We start from the raw sequence: 17500 nt of genomic DNA on the forward strand, positions 1-17500 counted from the left end.
ACAATGTGGGTACGTACAATGTGGGTACGTACAATGTGGGTACGTACAATGTGGATACGTACAATGTGGATACGTACAATGTGGATACGTACAATGTAGATACGTACAATGTGGATACGTACAATGTGGATACGTACAATGTGGATACGTACAATGTGGATACGTACAATGTGGATACGTACAATGTGGATACGTACAATGTGGATACGTACAATGTGGATACGTACAATGTGGATACGTACAATGTGGATACGTACAATGTGGGTACGTACAATGTTGATACGTACAATGTGGATACGTACAATGTGGATACGTACAATGTGGATACGTACAATGTGGATACGTACAATGTGGATACGTACAATGTGGATACGTACAATGTGGATACGTACAATGTGGATACGTACAATGTGGGTACGTACAATGTGGGTACGTACAATGTGGGTACGTACAATGTGGGTACGTACAATGTGGGTACGTACAATGTGGGTACGTACAATGTGGGTACGTACAATGTGGATACGTACAATGTGGATACGTACAATGTGGATACGTTCAATGTGGATACGTGCAATGTGGATACGTGCAATGTGGATACGTGCAATGTGGATACGTGCAATGTGGATACGTGCAATGTGGATACGTGCAATGTGGATACGTGCAATGTGGATACGTACAATGTGGATACGTGCAATGTGGATACGTGCAATGTGGATACGTGCAATGTGGATACGTGCAATGTGGATACGTACAATGTGGATACGTACAATGTGGATACGTACAATGTGGATACGTACAATGTGGATACGTACAATGTGGGTACGTACAATGTGGGTACGTACAATGTGGGTACGTACAATGTGGATACGTACAATGTGGATACGTACAATGTGGATACGTACAATGTGAATACGTACAATGTGGATATTTCACTGTGGATATTTCACCGTGGATATTTCAACGTGGATATTTCAACGTGGATATTTCAACGTGGATATTTCAACGTGGATATTGCAACGTGGATATTTCAACGTGGATATTTCAACGTGGATATTAAAAGATCATTGGAATCTCGCACGATGATGCCAAGTTTATGGGTCTATCAATTTCACACCAGAGACATCAGTGGTCTCTGTCTTATTCTGTCCCCTCTCTGGTCTTGCACCCTCTGCTCTTTTCATTCTTTGTCCCTCTGCCTTGGTTTCTTCAGGGTCCACCATCGTCCGTCTTCTGGTGAAACTACCTAAATCCAGGATTACTGCTCACCTGCACTCATTTGTTCCTTCTTTTTTTTTCCTGCCTACGGAATCAATTTCAACATTATTTACATTTCTATTCTTCCCTCCAGCCTCCAAGTCTTCAAAACAGCTGTTCACTACCACCTCAGATCATCCCCAATCCAAAACCATGATCTTTTCTACCACCATTAGCACTCCTCAAGGCCACCTCTTTCCAGGTTTTTTCTTCCTCAGAGTTTGTAGCTGTATCCATTTTGTCCACCCAGTGTGTCCTCCCTTTGCTCCATTCTTCCGGACATCCCTTTTTTTGTTCGAGTCCCCCTCTATTTTGCCCCTCAACCCCACTGTTGGTGTGTCTCTCTCCCCTATTTCTACTGTTCCTTTTGTTCTGTTACATCCTGATCCATTCCATCTTCTAGCTCATCCATGAGCTCTGACTTTCTATGTACATAAAAAATAAATGCAAATCAATTTTAACTTGTTCCTGAATTTTATTTGTTACGTAGCCATGTAAACCTTCGTACAAATGCAACCTATTATGTTCTCACACTCAAGAAGGACAGTTAAGGAAAGGTGTAGTCATGGCAGTCAGATGAGAAGCACGACCCATCAGCTAAATTGATGGCCAAAAATGAAGTTCTGCACTTCCTCGTGGAGATGGGGCGTTATGTATCTGTTAACGCAATTTGTAATAATTAAATATGATGAATTACCATAAGTCTTGGCATTTCACTTGCAGCTTTAATCCGTCAAGAATTAAACACTGATCGAGTGCAGATAATGAGATATAGGTCAGACTTTCAAATTTTTTTGTTCCTGTTCTGGACATGTTCGGGATATGCGAAACAGACAAAAAGGATAAGTGTTATCCTTGGAGATGAAGGATTCGGAATATCTCCGTGGCGTTCGGCCTCTCATCGTTCTCCTCCATTAGAGGCCTGGAGGCATCGCACAATGCCGTCCCTTCTGTAATTAGGCCCGAGCAGTGTGAGAGTGCCTTCTAAAAGCAGATATTTAACAGCACCTGATGGTGAAGCTCTATTCCCAAACGGATGTGGTCATACATGCATTCGTCGGCGTTGCATGTGCAATTTGCACCGGCTCAGCCTCCTCCTCCCTTCCCTTTGTGTATCTCACTCCCCCCACTAGCTTTAACGAGGTCCTTTGGGCCTGTGCCCAAAAATCTGTGTTGGAATGAAAACAAAAAATTGGAAAAAAAGAATTTTGTCACACCAATAACCTCACGTTGAGTACCCCTGTCACTTTCTTGCCAATAAATAACAAGGCATGCCCGCTGAGTTACCTTTTACTCACTTTCTCACTGCTGCAGGGATTGAAGAAAAACTGACGTCTGGCCTCTTGCAACCTCATTAGAGACTTCTGTGAATGACGTCCTCCAGTTCCAGTTGAAGAAGTTGGCTTCACGACTTGGTAAGTTCTAATCCAACTTTTGAACTTTCCCTGAAGATAACCCCACTGAGCTATCGTCCCAATGACAGTTTGTTGGGAATCTCAAAGAAAGAATGCTGACATAAAAACAACCAAGTTACAAAAAACTGATTGTTGTTGGGAAGATCTGTATTACTTTGAACAAAAATGAAGGCACCACCAACTGGTGTAGCCACCCAGCAGGATAGGTTCAGCTCTGACTTTTCGACCACTCACTCTCGGATGGAGACCATTGGGTGGTTGAAACGTCCAGCCGCCCGATCCTTGCCTTCCGTACAGCTGTCAATGGTGGTGCCTCCATTATTTCATATGAACAGCAAATTTGTCGGACAGGTTACCGTTTGTATGACTGCCTTATTCATACAGTACAAGTATTCATGTCATAACTATAATATATTTTCCTCCTTTTCCTTCTTTCATCCTCTTTAACTACCTGGCATGGTGTTGGCTTAGCGGTTAGGGTGCCGACTTGGGATCCAAGGATCCTGGGTTCGAATCCCGGTCGATCGCTGAATTAAACACCAGGGGGGTTGACTCAGCCTGTCATCCTTCCGAGGTCCAGCTCATTGGTAATTCCGTGTGTGTCGCAAGATGCGACCAACAGGGTTGGCGGCAGGAAGGGCATCCGGCCATAAAACATCGCTTCAAAAAGGGGACCATGGTGCCCAAAAAAGGCCAACCCCTGCTTTGTGGGGAAAATGGCCTCTAAAGGTGGTCTCTCTCTCTCTCTCTCTCTGTCATGCTCTTTAACTACCTGTTAACCCTCCTCCCAACCTCCTCATCCAAATCTATTTGAAGCCTACCTGAAATGCTGTACTATTGAGACGTCGCTTCAGACGTACTCTTTGAAAGTCTTCAGAATTACATAATTTAACTCAGTTTCCTGGGTAACTTTGATTTAGGGAGGAATTGATTAAAGCTGTAACTCCTTAAATGGTTCTAAATAAAAAGACTTTCAGATTAAGCTGCTGAATGGTGAGAAAAGCTTACAACTACACTTCATAACATCATTATTAACAAGAGAAAAACTTCCATATTGTACTTCACCACAAATAAAAAATGCATTTGAAGACTTTTTTATTGATTCAAAATCTCATCTCATGGGAAGAAAGATTCTGACCGAGCAGCAGTGGAACCACAATTGGACAAAACAAACAAAATAATGGACGGACCGGAGAACAGAGATAAGACTGAGGAAACACTGCAACCTGTAAGTTAGAGGATTTGGGTTAGGTTGGTTTAATGGGGTATGGAACATCACAGGTAGAGATGAATGATGACATGAGATCGTGGTGCGCGTCCCAGTCGAAGCTCTCGATGAATGGGAGGGATTGAACCACCATCGGAAGGCAGTTTTACAAATAGCAGAAAAGAGTGACAGAAGTGTTGAAGTGTATGGTTGGCTTGGATTTTGGAAGTTTAACCAGGACTGTTTAGTGGAAGAACTCGTGTAACCTAGAGAGGCTGGGGGAGGTGATTGGGGGGTGTTGGAGGATGTCAGAGGGCCGAGAGAGGAGAGGGAGTGAGACCAGAGAAGAGGTGGTAATAAACAGAGGCATCTGACCTGTTTTAGAGGTCAGAGCTAAGGGCCTTGTGCTTCAACGTCATTGTGGGAGATGCCAATAATGTTGAGAGCCTTAGATTCCACAAACTCCAGGGGAGGCACATATGATGCTGCCACACCAGCCCTTAGGGGAGTCCAATACACCATGGAGCTACAGACAAAGGCCTTATAGATTGTGAATAATTCCGACATTTCAGGGAATGTCTTGGAATGATAGAGGATGCCCAGTCTGTGGCTGGCTTCAAAGGCCAACTTTTATAATAGTTCAGCGAGGAGAAGCTTGTGGTTCCTGGTACCTGGGGAAGCCTAGAAGTTCATGAGTGATTCTGTTTCCGTGCCTAACCATGGAAATACCTAGGTGAATTTGTTTGCCTATCGTTCCAGAGCGGCATCGCGATCTTTCTATTGGCGCTGTTGAAATGCAAGTTCCATTTGTGAAACCAGCATCTGAACAATTCCAAAGTTATCAGAGATTGATGCAGCTGCTTTCGCTCTACCTGTCAGTGGGATGGGTTAAGCACTACACAATGTGGAGTGATCTGCATAGAGGAAAAGAAGGGTTTCCAGAGCATCAGAGAAATTGTTTATGTGGATGAGGAACAAGACTGACCCAAGACACTGGCTTTTGGCACTCCAACCCCCACTGGAAAACAAAGAGAGGACTTCATTTATACCACCGTGTTGACTGCATGAAGGGAGGGAGTCATAAATCCAGGCATTAATTTGGCCTTCTATGCCACAGGCAAAGAGTTTTGTAACCAGGATGCCACCCTATGTCAAATGCTCGAGGTATCTCCAAGGAGATGCTGCTTACCTCGTTTGATACTTGGGGCCTTCAACCATTTCTGTGAGAGAAGCAGCACCATGTCCATAGTTGAAGTGACCATGATGGAATCCAAACTGATATAATCAGACATCAGGTTGTTTGAAAAGAGCAAAGATTTGACATTGGAAGTGAGAATGGATTCCCTCCATGTTTTTGCTTGTAATTGAAAGGAAGCTTTGTGGCCTGTATTTGAGATTATTTATTTTTATTCCTTAATTGTGGATGTCAGTGATTTTAATGTAATGAACATATCCAAGGACAAGGAAATCTAAACAAACGTATGCACAAAAGGAGGCCCTTCGGACCATCATCCTTATCCCATAACAAGATAAACCAAGAAACTCAGAACTGCAGATTTTACAAAATCAAACTTTGTTGGGATGGAAACCAGACTCGAAGACTTTAAAGGTCCTTGCACAGTCTTTTACAAGAGGAGATTAATGTGCACCATGACCCTGGGATTCACACACTTTATATTAATTTGATCAGTGGAATATATTAAACTAGTATAAAGTCCGTCAAATATGACGAGTTGAACAGTTTATTTGACGGTACGGCCTCTTGAGCGTGACAAAGTCTGAAGCTTCGGCTTCGTGTCAGGTGTGCTCACATCTTTTTTATTTATTAAACATCATACGGGCATAAATGAACACTCGTTTTACTCTGCGTGTGCTGCACATCAAACGCAGCGATTTTTCACCTCCCTGCATCTTGTAATTATTGTTATTTAAAAAAATGCTTCTGTACACCGCCCATGAGGCTCGGTTTGCAAGCCACCGTCTACAGTTCCAATAGAAGAGACATGATTACTCTTTTATGGAAAATAGTTTTCGTGTTTGTTTTATCCTCACAAAGTAGACCGTAGTAAACGCACATTCATGTTAAAAGATGGGACTTTAAAACCTACCCTTAGGAAGGGGACAGACAAACACACAACACATATGAACTGACTGTTTTATATCTATATAAATAAAACACAGTTTGTGTGTGTGTTACCTATAGACTCCTAAACGGAGAGGCTCACGTACTTTTGATATTTGGCGTAGACATGGCCATTGAGCCTGGGAAGGACATGGCCGACCTAAAAATATTTGACGAGATCCATATTTTTTATTCATATTTACCTCAGCGCATTTCAGCGAGGAACATTATACACGGATTCTCAGCACTCAGGTGCCAGAGCAGCTCGCTGATTTGCTCAGAGCGATCACGTGATGTTCCATCCTCGCCGCCAGACCATTGAACTGAAAATATATAGAATGAACATTGCCATTCACCCACATAGGTGGAGATGCAGCTACCGGGCGCCATCTTGGTTGGCACTCTATGCTGGGCGATGGTGATTTCCGTCACGCGTTTGCACGTAATTCAGAGCGAAAAGCGATTGCGTTTTTTCACCTTTTGTGCGATCGTGTTTTGTGTCGATTTTGTGCGATATGAATTAAACGTCTTTGAAACAGCTGTGAAACGTCTTTCCACAACCCTTCCGTAACCGATTGGAGCAGTTTATTGCCGCACAAAATGGCATTTTAACAGTTGTCTGGCTTTTAAAATCAGGGACACGTTCAAAACAAACGAGATCCGTGAAGCGAGTCGGTCGAGTCGTGCTAACCAAGATGGCGACACGGCGGCTACACTTTGCACGGAGTATGAGCGTTCTATATATTTTCAATTCAGTGCGCCAGACTCGCTCACGTACTTGATTTTTGGCATAGACATGGCCATTGGGCCTGGGAAGGACATGGCCTACCTAAAAATGACCTCCGATGACGAGATCCATATTTTTTATTCATATTTAACTTAGTAGTACCCAGGGGGCCAGATGACTGAATTTTGAGAAAACAGACATGGGCTGCTGTAAAAGGTTTTGCACCATTATTGCAGTCTATAGATATATAGAATCAATATCCAGGTGCACAACCTTGAAAAAAAGTTGCTGGAAGCTGAAAAATTGACAAAATACAAGATGGCCGCCACCGAAATCCGAAAATTTATAAATCTTTATATCTTTGCGACTAATTATTGTAGAAACATGAATAGGGTGTCGTCTATTCCTAGGTTTATTGACACACAGAAGCCATTGCCATCATCAAATTTCCACTAAAGTACTCTCAAATTGAGATATAAGACATTTTTATTCTAATTTGGTGAAAATCAGCTAAATGCAATATCATTTACAACATGAATGACTTTTATAAACATTAATATATCATTGTCTAGTTTTCATCCAGCTCTGATTCCTCGCTTTCATTTGGTAGGGCACGACTGCACCGATCCACTGATCCCCCACACCTACATCCAACATAGCACGGGATACTGTTTTTGGCACATGAGCAGTTTCGCTTGCTACCTTTGGTACATTTACAGCACACGGCAGTTTGCATTTGTTGTGGCCATGCAGGTCGGGTGGACATTACAGGGACAGGATGGTTATCTACAAGAATCCAACCATAATCCTCAATTGACACATCTCTTGGTTTTGGAATGTGTGCTGTCTTGTCCGTGATCGTTGCGAGAGCTGCACGTCTTAAGTGCTGGAGAAACGCATCTTCTGGGGGTGGTAATAGTTTCAACAGTGTTGACTTGTTGTTGAGAAATTTCAATACTCTCAGTTTGCTCAGTGATGTATCAGAAAACACCTCGTGTTTATTGCTGTACACAGACACCAGAAGTTCTCGTGCTTGAGAGATTACAGCGTCGGTAAGCTCGAATGATTGTTCATCTTCAGCAAAGGATAGCAAAGCTGACAGATCAAGGGTTTTGCTGCTGGCTAGCCAAGTTTTTTTGCCAGTAAAATATGGGTAGCTAGTTGTATCCCTACCACTCATGCTATGGATGAACGGCAGAGCTCGACATATAGGTGCTCCTAACTTCGCTGCTATCTCGTGAATGGGAAGGTAACTTTGTGGTGCAGTCCTTATCCACAGCTCCTGAAGGAAGTTCAAATGTGTTGCAGCGTAGTATATAGCCAGCACTATGATGTCTGTGTCGTTGGCATATATCACAACCCTTTCCACGCTATCATTTTGTGCACTGTACATCGTGTGCAAGAACACGCGCGTGTCTGCCTCCTCTTGCGTTGACTGCAGTTCAAGTACGGGATGGACATCGCTAGGTGTGACGAGAACTGTTTTTGTTTTGTCACAAAATCCACCACCCAGATAGAGCTTTGTTGGTCCCTGGAGCGATGAGCTGAACCACCACTTACTCCATTCTTCACAAAGGAAGTTCTGAAGTTCTGCTTTATTTTTAGACAATCCAAAGAAATCTTGGGGTTCTGGAGTTTCATAATGCTCTTTGACCTCGTATGCCTTTCCACTTTTCGTTTGATCACATCTCTTTTGTCTCTCAGCTGCTTTGATACTGCTGGAGCTATAGCTGTCACAACAAATGTGTAATACATCCGTTTCTGCAGGCAAAATACTTCTCAAACTTCTGCTGTAATGTTGTGCAACATCTCCAAACGTTTCACCTTTTTTAAACGACCACTGGCGTATGACATGCATAGCGTCGACAACTACTGCAGTTTGTTTGTGTGTTGCAGGTAGGGAAGTCGAAGGTTGGATTCCAGTATCATCTTTGACGGTCTTGACAAGGCTGGCCTTTGTTCCAGATCGCATTTCACCATCTTCGGTGAATAAAGATGGAGGTGTTTTGCTGCACTCGTGATTGCCAATGAAATTGACAATGTCAACTTCTCCTCCACTGGCAATGACTTGAGTTATGCGTAATAGTGCTGAGACTTTATCACCTTTCCCAGCTGTGGGTTTCGCCTTTGTCTTTTTGGGTTTGAGGTTTTGTGTGTAAAATGTCTGGAGCTTAACTTTCTTTGACTGTTGTAGGCTTGTCGTTTGCCAGGGCACTGTTCAAGGCTTGGATTCCCAATTCTTTCACAGAGGTTAGGTGAGTTTTCCCTGTATCATCCGTACACTGACCAGTGATGATATTGACAAGATTGGTGGACTTTGATGTGAAGGGATTCGTTTCTATCGCTGCTAGCATGTTGATGATCAATTCGTTGTCGTGCGCTACACGTTTGGCACCTGATTCATGGTGTGGTTGTGCACTGTTCAGGTGCATCATTTCTTTCAGCTCTGCAGATACAGCAGCAGTAATAGGCTTTGTATAAACCCATTTGGTATGGGCAGCTTTGTTCAGAGTAATGCCATCCAAGCCACTTGCTTCTTTTGCATCAGCATTATAAGTTTGCTCGAGGAGCATATCAGGCGATACTGCATTGTGTTCGCCAGCAGATCTTCTTCCAACAAATGCTCCATCCATGAAGGCTTGGTGTATCTCTGGGGCAGTCTGAGGCAGTTTCTTCATCTCAGACAGATAGAGAGGCAACGACTGTTGTCCATATTTGTAGTGTCCAGCCGCAGCAAGGTAAGGAAGCATGTTTGCACTCTCGTCTAAGTGTCCCTTCCAGTTTGCTTCTCTTTGATTGATTATGAATCTTTGGAGAATATCAGTCATCTGTAAAAAGGTCAACCAAAACACTGCTGCTGGAGATACCTGAAGTGACTGGTCGAATTTGTCCAATTGTTCTCCAAGTAGCTCTAGATGTGGACGTGCCTTTTCAATCTCGAGTTTCAGAATGGTTTGTCACCTTGGTTCTTTAGAATATTCGTCAAAACGGTCTCAATGGCAGCTGACCATTGGCTGGTCTCTTGTTCTGCTGCCCACGTTTCAAATGCCTCCCAGTAGAGACGCCACGTCACTTCACTCAGGAGGCGGATGGCATGCAAGGTCTGGTAATACTCAGCCTTTTCACCGAACATGTTTCGCGCTGTAGCTGCAGTGCACATTCCAGGAAGAAACTAGGATGTCTTCTGCACCAGACTCTCGAACAATCTTACATATTGCCTTCAGGTAATTGTGCGACAAGTGAAAGCCCCCCAATAACAGCACAACATTTCCAAACTGTTCAGGATGCTCATCTCTGATGGTACGGGCAAGTTCATATGTTGCTTGATCTCCAGTAATAACTGTATATTTGTCACCCAGTTTCTTTGAGATTTTAACAATCCTGTTCATCTCTTCCTTCCTTACTGCTGGGTCTGTTGGAGAAGATGGGATCAAGGATAAATATCCTATGTTGCTTGCCTCATGATGAGTCGACACTCTAGCACAAAATGCTGATAATCCAGGCAATTCTCCAAGCTCTTCTTCATCCGGCACTGAAAGCAAGATTTTACTTTCACACATTTTAGCATGGAAGTTTCGTATCTCAATAAATATGTATTAGAGTGAAAAATCGAATGATGGCAATGGCTTCCGTATGTCAATAAACCTAGGAATAGACACCCTATTCATGATTCTATGACAATTAGTCGCAAAGATATGAACATTTCTAAATTTTCGGATTTCTGTGGCGGCCATCTTGGATTTTGTCAATTTTTCCAGCTTCCAGCAACCTTTTGGCAAGGTTGTGCACCTGGATGTTGATTCTACATATCTATAGACTTGAATGGCAATGCACAACCTTTTACAGCAGGCAATGTCACCTTTACACCCCTGGCCCCCTGGGTATAGCGCATTTCAGCGAGGAACATTATACACTGAATCTCAGCCTGTGCTGCAACGTCATTGTTGACTGGTCCTCCCCTTCGCCCCCTCACTCCTCCCCTTCTCCCCACCTCCTCCTCCCCTTCCTCCTCCCCTTCCCTTCCTCCCCTCCCCTCCCCCTCCCCTGTCCCCCCTCCTCCCTCCTCCCTTTCCTCCTCGCCTTCCCTTCCCCCCCTCCCCTCCCCTTCCCACCCCTTTCCCTAACCTCCCTTGCCCCCTCCCCCTCCCCACTCTCCTCCCCTCCTCCCCGTTCCCCTCCCCTCCCCTTCCCCCTCCCCCCCATTCCCCTCCCTTTCCCCGCCCGGCAATGCCGGGTACTTCTGCTGGTATTAAATAAGCACCATGCTCTAAACGGTGCCGGTTCTGTAAAAACTGTTTGTTCACTCAGGTTACAATCCTGACTTGGTCGCCACCCCCAACGCAGTATATTCAAATGAGCAATTTGGAATTTTCATGGTGCCGGTAATAGCTTGTCACCTTTTCATGAAAGACATCATGGGATCTTTGGCATCCATCAATACTGTCAGCAGACATGACACCAAGTGTAATGTCCATGAGTCGGATGCCTTGCCTTGCCGGCAAAACACCGGGATGACAGGTTATAGCTGGTTCAGGATTCAAATCCATGCTAGACAACTGAGAAGTGAGTACTCATAACTCTTAGCTATCCTGCCAGCCAATCAGCGCAGCTGTAGTATGATGTGAGATTTTGTCCATAGTTTTGCTTATTACGTCCGCCACCGAAAGTGGACGAAGGTTATGTTTACACACCTTTTTGTCTGTCCTTTTGTTTATGATCAGGATATCTCAAAAAGTTATGAATGGATTCGTACAAAACGTGGTGGACATGTTAGGTGTGTGACAAGGACAAAATGATTCGATTTTGGGGAAAATTGGGATCTGGTTACAATCAATTGTTAAGTGATTCTTCACCGTTGAGTGATGGGCCCAAAAACGATATATAGCATGGTATTTCAAGAAGTAGACTGATTATGACGAAACTTGGCGGAAGAGTTGGGTCGGTTCTTGAGTTTCCTATAGCATTGGTTGAATTCGCACATCGCTCAATTTCTCTCATTCTGTTTTGCGTTATGACGTCGTATTCATTCAGACGGTTACTTCTGGACGAGCACAGATTATAGTCCATTCTGGCCGATCATCCCTCTCATTTTCGGTGCATTTTTCCTGCCTTAACAAAGGAAGGTTTTGCTCCGATTGCACGGCATGCTCGACGGTAACAATCAGGCGGGTTCTTTGAGGTAATCCAGTGACACCTAGTGCTCATTAAACCACAATGAGCTTCCGGATTATTGAAAACCAGGACAAACCAAATGTCACAGGATCGTTTTATTGATTCGTTTATATATTCCACACGTCATGTTTAAACTTTCGGAGCGAGTCTTTCCAAGTTCACCAAATCCCTATTCTTTCATTATATCTTCTTTCTCAAGTACATAACTGTATATGAAGACCTATGTAGGGTCTTCAAGCTCTTTACACTCCTGGATCATTTGATGTTTAACTTTATAATACTCTGTGTAGTTCTGTGTTGTGTGAACTAGTCACAAATGCCATACGAAGCTGTCTCTCTACTCTTCTCATCTTCATTCTGTTAGTTATCTCTAGTTACTACCCTGATTGCCTGTGCAGTGTGCAAAGTAGTGTAGATCTCCACCATTGCTCACCTTTCAGTTAATGCACAATGGGGTATTTTTCAGCTTAGCCCAATTAGTCAACTTTCCAAACTACATCTCTTCAATTGCAAATTGACCAAGTGTTTTGTTCATGGTGCAATAGAAAATCTTCATTACATCTCTCTTGGTCTTCTCATGCTTCCTTTTTGCTTTCCAGACATGTTTTAGGAACGAACTCAACCTTAATAGCTCTCTTGCAATATCTTGGGAGGTATCCGAGTGGTTGAGAAAACTGTGTTGACTCAGATGGCCTGTAGTTACTTCCCACAAAGATAACGGTGATGCTTTTGCCGTAACAGACAAACCAACACCTTGTAATATAGTTTCTGCGGTGACCCGCTTTCCTTATTGCGTAGATTTATCTAATCTCGTGTCCTACAACTCACCTGCTGGTCTTTTAACCTATGATGTATAGAAACACATACAGGAGAAATTGCGTCAAAATGTCGCTTTCCAGCCCTGAAAGACAAATCTTAATGATCATACATGCTGTTTCTTTGTTTGGGATGATCGGTCTAAATAATTATATATTAAAAGGCAATCCAAATGATACTTAAACAACAATACACTAACATGATATTTCAGCTATTATTTATTCTTCTTCATTCTGGGAAAATTTGCCAAGTCATCTTTGAGTGAAAATACTTCCTTTGCCAAATTTTTAATGCTTTCGTCTTATTTACCCCATCTGCAATTGACATCACTTAAATCTTAATTTCTCTAATATTGTGAGATTAAGAGATTCCAACTCATCTTAATTATCTTACTATAATTCACCAAATGTCCGTCTGTCCGTTCGAAGGTACCGCAAAAACGGCTGAACCAATCGCAACGATATTTTGGGTGGGTAATCGTAGGAGCCCCTGCAGTAAAATAGGCAATATTGTTTTTCCAATTTTCCAGTTTTTCCAAACACGATGGAATAATATTTACCGATATCAACAGTGATGTGGCTTTTGTTGAAATTTTACGTACCAGGAGAGAGGATATCGAATCCTGACGAACTCTTCCTATATAAACGTGCGGCTTCGAAGTAACACGTTAGTGTGTGCAAAGCGACTGAGAAACAGGTGTATCGGCCGCTTCCATGTTACATCGGCGCGCACTCTTCACACATAAACGTGCGACTGAGAAAGATGTGTAGCGGCCGCTTCCGTTTTGCAGAATTCAATCTTTTTTCCAAATGGGCTCCATGTACTGTTTAGATTTTGATGATTTGCGTGTGATATGATTCAACAGATGTTTATATAAATCGTTTAAAATAAAAAAAAGCCTTCAATTTCTGATATTTTGCCTTTTCATTTGGGCCTCCCAATTGAAGCCCCGCCTGTAGGGCGGGTACCGTTGCTAGTCTTTCTAATGGAGTCTCTTGCCATTGTTCTCTCGGTCTATAGGACCTTCTCTCTCCACCAGTCGGTCTCCTAGTCTGTCTGTTTCTCTCTCTCTGTTTCTTTCTCTTTCTCTCTCTCTCTCTCTCTCTCTGTCTCTGTCTCTGTCTCTGTCTCTGTCTCTGTCTCTGTCTCTGTCTCTCTCTCTCTCTCTCTCTCTCTCTCTCTCGCTCTCTCTCTCTCTCTCGCTCTCTCTCTCTCTCTCTCTCTCTCTCTCTCTCTCTCTCCTGGCCATTTGTATGCTGGTTGTACTGTCATGGCGTCTGCTTGTGGAGGCCTGTGAGTGCTTTGTGTTGTTGCTCCATCCCCCCCCCCCCCCCTCTGTGTCCTTGTGCCTGTTCGTGGAGTCTTCCTGGCGATTCCCATATACGTTGAGACGGGAGAGAGAGCCGGAGAGCACAGGGTGATCGCTGGTAAGGGTTCGCCATTTTTGGGCGTCGCCCGATCGGTGTTTGCTCCTTCATCTTAAACCTCTATTTCCTTTTTTCCTTTCGTTTATCTTTCCTTCAGTTTGTTTTTTTTGCCTCCCTTTTCCGAAGTTAGGGAAATCGGAGAGGTCTGATTACTTCCCATTCCCGGAGTTCGGGTAGGGAAGATTATATTATATATTCACCCTCCCCGAGTTGGGGAGGCGTTGTAAGTGCAGCTGTTCCAGCATGGCAGCTGCACTATCTCGATTTACGGCCTTTCAGAGCCTGACCCGTAAGCACGGGTTATTTTGTGTACCTCCGGAACGTGAGGTTAGTGTCGAGGACGTTGTCCTCGCAACCGGTCGTGTTGACGGGATCGACAAGGTTGTTGCCGCTTCGCGGATGAACAAGCGGATCGTTATTTTTTTGTCCGACGCGGATTGTGTCCCACAAATTGTCGAACAGGGTTTGACAATCGATCCAGATATATTTGTTATGATTTCCCCACTAGATAGCCCAGCGATAAAAGTCGTGATATCCAATTGCCCCCCATTTGTATCCGACGATGTACTAATTAAAGAGTTGTCCCGATACGGTACCATCGTGTCTCGTGTCGCCATGATTCCCTTCGGGTCACGAAACAACGATTTAAGGCACGTGGTTTCATTCCGGCGGCAAGTGTTTATGATTTTAAAAACTTCCCAGAAGGATTTAAACCTTATAATAAAATTAAAACATCAACAGAACGAATATACAGTGTACGTGTCCACCAACGTTCTAAAATGTTTTGGCTGCGGACAATTTGGGCATGTTAAGCATGACTGCCCCCGAAAAGAGAATTCTCCACAAGTGCAACCTCCCCTCCGAACCGGGAATAAGCAACCCCCCCACCTTCCCACCACCGATCCAATCCCTTCCACCACCGACCCAAGCCTTCCCACCACCGAACCAAACCCTCCCACCACCGAACCAAGCCTTCCCGCCAACGAACCAAGCCCTCCCACCACCGACCCGAACCTTCCCACCATCGACCCAAGCCTTACCACCACTGATCCCAATCTGTCTACCACCGACCCAAGCCCTCCTACCACCGACCCAAGCCCTCCTACCACCGACCCAAACCCCCCCGCCGTACCCCCTTCCCCTTCCCTTGAAACAGGGGCCCCTCCCTCTACTGAAGGATCTAATTGCAGCCATCTCCTGTTAACGATACACCTCACCCCCCAGGCGACATCGTCCAATCACAGCTTGTTGCCTGCTATAACTGATCCTACCTCTCTCGCCGTGGTAGCCGATGGGAATCCCCTCCCGATGATCACGTCCTCCCCCCCCCCCCCCCACCCCCCAAACCCTTACAATCTCTTCCCACTAACCAGGACGAGTTTCAATTAGTCTGCCCAAAAGGAAAAAGACATCTGCAAACAACAGATGAAAACGGTCATCTCTTTAAAAAACCTACAACTGAAAACCGACAGCCCCTCCTCTCTGCCCTAGATTTGTCCCTCGTCACAGAAAATCGTTTCTCGGTATTGGAGGACATAGATGTGGATGAATCCTCGCCCTTGTCTACTGACCTAGAAACTGATATGGTTGAACCGCAAAAATTAGTACCCCCCCCCTCCCCCCCCCTCCCCCGAAGATGGCTCATTTCTCTCCCTCCCCGTCCCCTCCCTCTATGGACTATGCCCCATCCGATAACGTGGAGGGATGTGATGACGGTGAGGAGATAAATGATGAAAACCAGTGTGACACACCATCTGAGCCATCTGATATAGATGACTCTGTTAGTGAATGTGGTAGCCTTAAGGAAGAAGAAACCCCTCCAATCCCTCCCTCCGAGATAAAAAGGTTTCTTAAGGACACATTCCGAAAAAGGAATGTTGTTATAGAAACCTTTTTTCCGGAGCTACCTGATTTTATACATTCCGCTAGATTGATGGTAAAACGGCCCCACGTTTTTAATTTCAATTCCTCCCAACGTCACCGTTTAAAGAAGTGGTTGCAAAAAGCTAAGAATGAACTGCTATCAAAAAATTGAGTGGTGGTCACTCCTCCTTGTAGCTGTAATGAGTTTTTCCATTTGTAGCTTGAATATTAACGGAGGATGTAGCTCTGTCCGTAAAGTTCAAGTAAGGGATTTTTTATTACAGAAGAAAGTTGACATTGCCCTCTTACAAGAGACCCATGCCAACGACTGCTGTGTCGCAGAATAGTGTAGGCTCTTCCCCGGCCTGTCCTTTTTTAGTAACGGTGACTCCCGCAAAGGCGGTGTCGCAATAATTCTTAGCCCCTCCTTTTTGCCTTCATCGCTTAAATTCGACGAAATACACAAGGGATCCCTAGCATCCCTAGAATTCCACTACTGTGGAAAATTCTATACTATTTTTAATATCTATGCCCCAAGTACGCCTGTAGCTCGGCGAGTTTTTTTTAAGGCCCTTGGGACACACCTAATGTCCCTCGACAGCCAAAACGCCCTAAAAAACCAAGACAATCATGTTTGTATTGGTGGAGATTTTAATTGCACCCTCCAACCCCAACTAGACAGGAACAGTGCAGAGCCCCATCCTGCCTCCACAATCCCTCTCACCAAATTTTTAAAACAAATGAATTTGACAGATATATGGCGGGTACAGCACCCATCAATCAGGCAATACACATGGTGTCGATGCATTCAGGGTAATATTGTACTTGCTCGCTTGGACAAGTTTTATATTAATCCTCCACTTGAACGCCTCGTTCTGTCATCCAAAATTTGCCCATCAGGATTCTCGGACCACAGCGCAACATTTCTCAAAATTTCTGCCCCCTGCCCGAAACACAAGAGTGCTTTTTGGAAATTTAATAACAACTTACTTGATGATAGTACCTTTAAGGACATTTTTCCGGAAATTTGGAATATTCTAGTTGCCTCCCAAGGGAATTTCTCAAACCTCAGACAATGGTGGGATAATGCCAAAACGCACATCAGACTGTTCTGCCAACAATATCGTGCGTATGGTGTTCAAGAGGAAAGAAAAACCACAACCCTACTTGAAGATGAAATCCTGGAATTACAGGAACAGCTTCAGGGAACTGCAAGTGTGAGCTACCAGGGAATGAGGCAACAAATTCATGGAAAAACGGCCTTACTGAATTCCATATCCGAAAGGCGAGCACAAAATGCTTTATTGCGCCTGAAGATGAGGTACATACACGACCTTGATGCTCCAACCAAATTCTTCTTCAGCCTTAAAAGGGGGGCCTCTTCGTCAATGATTACACGCTTGCTCCATGATGGGGAACTCCTTTATGAAGATGGCAGAATCAGGGAATGTGCCCGGAAACATTTTAAACAACGGTTTATGCGGCATGACATTAACC

General features: G+C 44.2%; 1 protein-coding gene across 4 annotated transcripts in view; it reads left to right on the forward strand.

The window, feature by feature from the left end:
• LOC137423843 (heparan sulfate glucosamine 3-O-sulfotransferase 1) overlaps positions 1-17500 on the forward strand; it is a 197696-nt gene that overhangs the window by 50011 nt on the left and 130185 nt on the right. For 3 of the 4 annotated variants that reach the window (XM_068111390.2, XM_068111391.2, XM_078773711.1), the window contains one exon: positions 2569-2669. The gene's annotated coding sequence lies outside the window, so the exon portion shown is untranslated. Of the gene's footprint in view, positions 1-2568; positions 2670-14040; positions 14141-17500 lie in introns of those variants that run through there. The other variant, XM_078773712.1, reaches the window with a different exon arrangement.

Source organism: Myxine glutinosa, chromosome 3, assembly GCF_964187855.1.
Source record: "Myxine glutinosa chromosome 3, kmMyxGlut1.1, whole genome shotgun sequence".
NCBI classification, from domain to species: Eukaryota; Metazoa; Chordata; class Myxini; order Myxiniformes; family Myxinidae; genus Myxine; species Myxine glutinosa.